Raw genomic sequence first — 8,829 nt, forward strand, 5'->3', positions numbered from 1 at the left:
CATCTTCTCTGACTAAACCCAGACCCTGCAGTCTTCTGCTGTATGTGTTGGGGCCTCATATCAGCTGTTATAAGCTGCCTGATTGGTGTTCCAGTATCTGAGAGATCTCAAGGGTCCTGGTTAATTGAGACTGCTGGTCCTCCTACAGGGTTTTCCTCCTTCTCAACTTCTTCCAGCTTTCCTCTAATTCAACCAGAGGTTTTTTCCATTGATTGGGTACAAATCTTTGCCTCTGACTCTTTCAGCTTCTTGTTGGGTCTTTCAGAGGGCAGACATAATAGGTCTCTTTTTGCAAGCACTCCATAGCCTCTGTAATATCGTCAGGACTTGGGGCCTCCCCTTGAGTTGGATCCCACTTTGAGTCTGTCTCTGGACCTTCTTTTCCTCATGCTCTTCTCCATTTCCATCTCTACAGTTTTTTCAGACAGGAACAATTATGGGCCAGAGTTTTAACTGTGGAATGGCAACCCCATCCCTCACTTGATGCCCTGTCTTTCTGCTGGAGGTAGGCTCTACAAGTTCCCTCTCCCCACTGTAGGGAATTTCATCTAAGGACCCTGCCTTTGAGTCCTGAGAGTCTTTCACCTCCCAGGTCTCCGGTATATTCTGAAGGGTCCCTCCGCCCCAACTTCCTATCTCCAGAGGTTGCATGTTTCCATTCTTTCTGGTGGCTCTCAGGGATTTCAGTCCTTTTCCCCTACCCAATACCCAATCATATTTCCCTCTCTGTCCTTCCCCCACTCCTTTTCCTTCCCAAATCCCCCTTGCTCCCTTGTGGTTGCTTTCTTCTCCCTCCCAAGTGGGACTGAGGCATCCTCACTTGGGCCCTTCATCTTGTTGACCTTTTTTAGTTCTGTGGACTGTATTCCACAATTTTTTCCTACTTGTCAGTACATAACATGCATGTCCTTTTGGGTCTGAGCTACCTCCCTCAGAATGATATTTTCTAGTTCCATCCATTTGCCTGAAAAACTCAGGATGGCCTCATTCTCTCTCTCTCTCTCTCTCTCTCTCTCTCTCTCTCTCTCTCTCTCTCTCTCTCTCTCTCTCTCTCTCTTTCTCTCTCTCTCTCTATGGAGTTTAATTATCTACATAAATAGTGATATAGAAATGAGGCGTTCTAAGGCTTGTACATTATTCTATATCAAAGATTGCAGATTAGTTGGCCTAATACAAACACAAAGCAGCACAAAGATTTAGTGTTGTTTTTCCTGAAGAAAGCCAGTTTACTATATCCAATACTGATTCTGCCATTTGTCTGTAGAAATACTCATATACTGACTGGAGCTTCCAATGTTTAGCTATAACTGATTAAAATGGGCAGAACATGGAGTTTTCTATTTATTTCCAGGTGAATTCTTTGCAGTTCCTGGCTTCTGAAAAAAAAATTGCTTCCACAAATCTTCTACAAATATGTACCCTCGTAATCCCCCATCACATAACGTCTCCCCAGTGACCTGAGCAATAGTGATGGCTTGTTGTGGGTAATAGACAGAGGCACCTATTTCCAAGAAAAAAAGGAGAATATACCAGCTTCTTTATTTTTGAACCTCTAGCAAAAGGAAGTCTAACAAAAGCAGCAAAACCAATAACACCAAGTCTTGGGAAAAATCCAGAGGCACATTTTGAAGATAGTTATAGTTGTCTACTCCCCAATGGACAAACCACCTTGGATTTAGTATGGGAGTGTAGTTCCTGACACAAACTTGTATATGGCTCAAAACAATGTCAGAACTGTGAGACGTTTTCTTCAAGTTGAGTCCTTGGCTCCTCCACATACTTAGAGGGATCCTCAGGAACTGAGTAGAGTTCATCGATCTTCCTGTAACTTTTATGAGGTGAGTTCTTTTGGGGTGCTGCATAGACTCTGAAGGTGAGCATGCTCAGGCTGGATGGCCCTACAGATCTCTGTATTACCTTGAATATGTTGCTGGCAGCTGCGTCTCGGGCAGGGTCCTGGATATCTGCATACTTTATAGCTGAGTAGTATTCCATTGTGTAAATTGACCATATTTTCTGTATCCATTCTTCTGTCGTGGGTTGTTTCCAGCTTCTGACTATCACAAACAAGACCACTATGAACATAGTGGAACATGTGCTACTGTGGCATGGTGGGGCATCCTTTGGGTATATTCCCAAGAGTGGTATTGCTGAGTCTTCATGTAGATCTATTTCCAATGTTCTGAGGCATCTCCAGATTGATTTCCAGAGTGGTTGTACCAGTTTGCAAGCCCACCAGCAATGGAAGAGAGTTTCTCTTCCTCCACATCCTCGCCAACATGTGCTGTCACCTGAGGTTTTGATCTTAGCCATTCTGATTGGTGTAAGGTGGATATTCATGTCATTTTGATTTGCATTTCTCTGATCACTAAGGACTTAGAACATTTCTTTAGGTGTTTCTTAGCCATTCAAGATTCCTGTGTTGTGAATTCTCAGTTCAGTTCTATGCTCCATCTTTTGATTGGTTTGTTTGGTTTTTTGATGGTTAGCTTCTGGAGTTTTATATATTTTGGATATTAGCCCTTTATCTGATACTATGTTAGTAAAGATTTTTTCCCCAATGTGTAGGTTGCTGATTTGTCTTATTGGCTGTGCCTTTTGCTTTGCAGAAGCTTTCCAGTTTCATGAGGTTCCATTTATCAATTCTTGATCTTAGAACATGAGCCACTGGAGTTTTGTTTAGGAAATTTCTACCTGTGCCAATGAGTTCAAGGCTCTTTCCCACTTTCTATTTTATTAGATTCAGTGTAACAGGTTTTGTGTTGAGGTACTTGATGCACTTGTAGTTGACCTTTGTGCAAGGTGACAAATATGGGTCTATTTTAATTTTTCTACATATTGACAGCCAGTTAGACCAGCACCATTTGCTGAAGATGCTTTCTTTTCTTTTTTCTTTTTTCCTTTGTATATGTTTGGCATCTTTGCCAAAGATCAAGTGCCCATAAGTGTGTGGTTTTATTTCTGGGTCTACAATTCTATTCCACTCATCAATGTGCCTATCTCTGTATTTTTGCTATTCTTTTTTTTTTTCCTTTCCAGATGAATTTGAGAATAGCTCTTTCCGTGTCTTTGAAGAATTGCATTGGGATTTTGATGGGGATTGCATTGAATCTGTAGATTGCCATTGGTAAGATGGCCATTTTTTACTATGTTAATTCTGCCAATCCATGAGCATGAGAGATCTCTCTATTTTCTGAGATCTTCTTTGATTTCTTTCTTGAGAGACTTGAAGTTGTTGTAATATAGATCTTTCACTTGTTTGGTTAGAGTTACCCCAAGATATTTTATACTATTTGAGGTTTTGGTGAAGGGAGTTGTTTTCCTAATTTCTTTCTCAGCCTGTTTATAATTTGTATAAAGGGAGGCTACTGATTTATTTGAGTTAATTTTATATCTGGCTACTTTGCTGAAGTTGTTTATCAGCTGGAGAAGTTCTCTGGTAGAATTTTTGGAGTCCCTTATGTATACTATCATACCATTTGCAAATAGTGATACCTTTATTTCTTCTTTGCCAATTTGTATCCCCTTGATCTCATTTTGTTGTCTTATTGTTCTAGCTAGCGAGTACTTCAAGTACTATATTGAATAGATATGGGGAGAGTGGGCATCCTTGTCTTGTTCCCAATTTTAGTGAGATTACTTCAATTACCTCTTCATTTAATTTGATATTAGCTGTTGGTTTGCTGTATATTGCTTTTATTATGTTTTGGAATGGGCTTTGAATTCCTGAGCTCTCCAATACTTTTAACATGAAGGGGTGTTATATTTTGTCACATGCTTTCTCTGCATCTAAGGAGATGATTATGTATTCTTTCTCTTTGAATTTGGCTTTGTCCTGGAATATTTTGTTTTCTCCATATATGTTGGTTGTGAGTTTTACTGAGTATATAGCCTGGGCTGGCATTTGTTTTCTCCTAGAATCTTCATGAACTCTAACCAGGCTCTTCTGGCTTTCCTAGTCTGTGTTGAGAAGTCTGGTGTAATTCTGATAGGTTTAACTTTGTATGCTTTTTGACTCTTTTCCCTTGCAGATTTTAATATTCTTTCCTTTTTCTGTGGGTTTAGTGTTTTAATTATTATGCAGTGAGAAGATTTTCTTTTCTGGTCCCATTTATTTGGAGTTTTATAGAATTCTTTTACCTTTATGGCCATCTCTTTCTTTAGAAAGAAGTTTTCTTCTATGATTTTGCTGAAGACATTTTCAGGTCCTTGGAGCTGGGAATCTTTGTTCTCCTCTTTTCCAGTTATTCCTAGATTTGGTCTTTTCATTGTGTCCTGAATTTCCTATATGTAGGGTTAGGAGTTTTTTTTTATATGTTTTGAATTTTCTTTGACAGTTGTGTCAATCTTTTCTATGGTATCTTCTACACCAGAGGTTCTCTCTTCTATTTCTTGTATTCTGTAGGTGATACTTACATCTGTAATTGCTGACCTCTTTTCTAGGTTTTCCATTTTCAGGACTGCCTCCATTTGTGCTTTCTTTACTGTTTCTATTTCCACTTTTAGGTCTTGGAATGCTTTATTCAATTCCTTTACATGAGGCTCAGTGCAGCAGTGTAGGGGATTACCAGGACAGCAAAACAGGAAGGGGTTGATTGGCGAACAGGGTGAGAGAAGAGGACTTATGGGAGGGGGTTCCAGGAAAGGGGAATTTATTTGAAATGTAAATAATTATATCAAATAAAAAACCCAAACAATTCCTTTACCTGTTTGATTTTATTATCCTGTATTTCTTTCAGTGAGTTATTTATATCCTCCTTAAAGGACTCTATTATCTTCATGAGATGGGATTTTAGGTCAGCTTCCTGATTTTCAGATGTGTTGATGTATTCAGGACTTGCTGTGGTGGGAGAAGTGGGTTCTGATGATACCCACATATATTGGCTTCTGTTGCTTACTGTCTTGTGTTTGCCTTTCGCCATCTGGTTGTCCCTGGTGTTTGCTGGTCTGAGTGACTCTATTTGGAGTCTCCTTCTTTTGTCATTGGGTTGCTTTGGGTCTCCTAGTAGGCCTTCGACCCTGGCTGTGGCAGACTACCTGTGAGACCTTCCAACTGGGGATTCTTCAGAGGGGTAGAGAAGCAGAGGGGCAGATCTGTTGCTCTGGCTGCAGTAGATCTCCTGGGAGGCCTTCAGACTGTTGGGTCTTCAGAGAAGCAGTCAGGCTGTTGTCCTATGTGAAGATGTTCTGGGGATGAGGAGGGTGCTTGCGGTCTACTGATTGTGGTTTCTGTTTCCCTATATGCAGCAGAATTCCAGGGAGGCTTTTAGTCTATTGGGTCAGTTGCCCTGCATGTCACAAAGCCCCCAGGAGGTCTTCAGATTGTGGTGCCCAGTTGTCCTGGGTACAGAGGGGTTCCTGGGAAGTCTTCAAACTGTGGTGTTGTCATGGGAGCAGACAAGCTGGCGATCAGTTACTCTGCTGCCTTGTGTGTAGCAGATCTCCTGGAATGCCAGTTGCCCTGTGTGCAGCCTATCTCCTCAGATGTCTCAGTCTGTAGTGTCAGTTGCTCTGTGGGCAGTGTACCCCGTGGGATGCCTCAGGCTGTGCTGTCTGTTATCCTGAATGCACTGGATCTTCTGGGCTGGCTCAGGATATGGTAGCTAGGACCAGGGGAGCATACTAGCTAGCTGTCAGATGCTCTGAGTGCAGAGGATCTTTTGGGCTGGTTCAGAATATGATGTCTCCAGGGGAGCAGACTACCTAGCAGTTATGACAATTTTAAAAACAAATGTTATACTTATCACAAGTTTGAACCATGATATTTATTCAATGATTATTAGATTGCTTTAAATGTCATGTGCTAGACTGTGGTGATGGCTCAGTGCATAAGAGCACCCACTGCACAAACATGAGAACCTGTGTTCATATCTCCATCACACACATGAAAAGCTGGGCATGGCCATGAGTGCCTGTAACCCCATTACTGGGTGGTACAGTGAAGAAGTGAAAGATAAGATTGTTGGGAGTTGCTGGCTGCTATTGTAGCCAAAAAGTGCCAAGTTTCAGGTTCAGCGAGAGACCCTGCCTCAAAGAAATAAGGTAGAGCAGAATAAAGCAGATTACCCATACAAAAGTATACACACATGCATATACCACAGCACCTCTCTCTCTCTCTCTCTCTCTCTCTCTCTCTCTCTCTCTCTCTCTCTCACACACACACACACACACACACACACACAAACACACACACACACACAAACACACACACACACACGTATACCACTTCGTATTAAAGAAGCACACATATTACTATACCATATCATGAGATTTCAGTGTGAGCCATTTTGTTCACACTTAAAATACCCTGGAAATTGTTTTAGGCTCCACTGCACTGCCAGAGGAACTCATGGAATGGAATCAGCTAGGAGACGATGGAAATTATAATCCAATATGGCTGAGGGCCAGCTGAGCCATGACCCTAATATACTCATATGTGAGGCTGGAGGTGTGATAAATGGATGTTAGACACAAGGAAGAAGGAAACATTTAACAGACAATGCCTTGAGGCAGAATTTAGAAGTTAGCAAATGAAGGGGAATGGTAAGTATATTTGTCAGTGTAGATTTCTGTTTGTATGGCATTAGCCATGAGCATGTAGGCTACACTGAAAAGATTAGGAGTTTATTCCACTTATTGTGGCAGAAAAGATACCAATTGTCAGTTGCCCAAGGTTTTCTTGCTACAATTAGAAAGAGGTCTTAGTAGATCAGAAGCTCCTCAAATGCTGGTCTCTGGTGGCTTTTGTTCCCCACAGTGTCCAATACAAATAATAGGAGGAGCAAAAGATGCAAATCATACTCCAGTGTGACAACCCTGTGCAGACCCCACCCTTGGCATTCTGCAGCCATTATTACAACCATCAGCCTGGACTCTAAAACCCTTGGCCCTGAAGACTTGATATCTCTTGGAATTCTGGTAATTGGGGAAATGTCTTCTTTTCTCTAGCTCCATTGAGCTCCTTTTCAGCTACCCCAGGACTTACTGCCTCTGACTCTTTTTCCTTCCTTGGGTCTCTTTAATTTCCCATTCCTTTGGTGTCAATGGGGAGTCAGGATGACTTCAGATCCCTTCGTTCATCCATGACAGCACATGGTATTGGGCATAGCCATCATCCCTCAGGAACAGGCATCCTTTCTTATTATGGGTGGGATGTTCAGGTAGAATCAGTGCTTAACCTGTCACCCTGGAACCATAAGCCTGAGGCAGGGTCTAGGTCTCTGCAGCGGGCTGTTTTTTAGCTGTCAGGTAGCTGGGCTAAGCTTTCTGCTGTACTGTTGCTTCAGTCATCAAAGGTTGGTTTTCAATGCTTTGTGCTTGGAGGCTGGCTGGGTTCAGGAATCCCAGTTGTACCAGGTCCCTTTATAATGATGGGTGGTGTCAGTGTCTACAGTTTTCAGGTCCCAGGGTAGTGTGCACCGAATCTGAGCTAGTGCTTTCCCAGAAGAGCAATAGATGGACTCTCAGACATTAAGTAGGAACCAGCTTGAACTTTTCCAGTGGTGAAACCACCTCTAGGCCTAGGCTGGCATTTACTCAGTGGCCACGCTGCATCCACTGCTGTGTTCAGCTCTGTCTACATCATTGAGAACAGATAGGGAAAGATCTCTCAGGGATGTTTCTATTATACTTCGTGCTTCAGTATGGTAGGCAGACAGTTCAGGAACGTCTCCTTTATCTGAGTGAACTGGAATGGTTTTGTAAACCTGGAAGGGGTGTCTGAAGTAATCACAGACATTTGCTTGGCCTATCATAGCAGTTCATTGTTTGACTAATCAAAGTCATTAAGTCTTTGCCTTGCTATTGCAGTCATGGTGATCCTTCCCTCACTAAGATGGAAATGGTTTATTGAGGTTTGTAACTGTAACTCTGGTACAAACTGTTTCAAACAGTCATTCAGGAGGCAGGACAATCAGCTGTAATCTTTTACACAGTAGTCTCAAGGCATCTGCAAACTGTTCAAGACAGCTGGTACTGGCATGAGGATAGTCTGTCTGTCTGTTACACTGACAAGCCTGTTTGCTCAGTGCAGTTGGGGCAATAATGAAAAGACCAATGCCCTCTGATAAGGGAGTCAAATTGTCCCTGTCTTCAATGCATTTGCTTATTAACAGGAAAATGAACATCAAAAAAGTATTTCAAAAATAAATTTACCATTAATACTAATAGTAATTTTGACAGATTTTAATTGTAATTTTACAATGTTTTACAACTGCCCAGAATCCAAGGAGAAGTGAGTCTCCTGTTCTTTTTCAAAACCAGTACTGGTGGCCAGTTTACCTGAACATACTTGTGTGAGAAAATATGTTAATTATGTGTACATTTACCTCTGATTTAGAAAACTAAATCAGAGAGAGGTCACATGATGGTGAGGCTGGGATTTAAACCAATGGAGTCTGTCTTTCCTGTAGTCAATGACAACAGTACACCATGTCTCCAAGTGCAGAAATTTCATGAAGACAGAAGGCAGAGGTGTTTTTAGGAGATGACAGCCTATAGCCCCAAGGAGCTTCCAAACAGGCCGGCTCCATAACTCTACTTGTTAATGGTAAAGAGATTATGAGAAGTGAGACCCTGATTCATCTTCGTGAAGGGAGAGAGAAAGAAGGGACAACAAGGTGGAATTCCTGGGAACAAGCACAGTTTGCCTAGTATGGGATTGTAGTATCAACAGAGCCTCTTGGCTGATGGCACATGCCATGGGCAGAAAGCACTTCCTTGACAATGACATGACCTATTTCATCATCAGCTGCCTTCCAGAGCCAAGATAAGGTACCTTATAGCATCTTGGGTGAATTGAGAGCCCACTTACCACAGTTGGCCAGTTGG

At 41.9% G+C, this 8,829-nt stretch overlaps 1 pseudogene; it reads right to left on the minus strand.

Annotated features, from left to right (window-relative positions):
* Positions 1-1,337: 1,337 nt before the first annotated feature.
* On the minus strand, positions 1,338-1,995 carry LOC127687966 (MICOS complex subunit Mic26-like; annotated as a pseudogene).
* Positions 1,996-8,829: the final 6,834 nt, after the last annotated feature.

Source organism: Apodemus sylvaticus, chromosome 6 (assembly GCF_947179515.1).
Source record: "Apodemus sylvaticus chromosome 6, mApoSyl1.1, whole genome shotgun sequence".
Lineage (NCBI taxonomy): Eukaryota > Metazoa > Chordata > Mammalia > Rodentia > Muridae > Apodemus > Apodemus sylvaticus.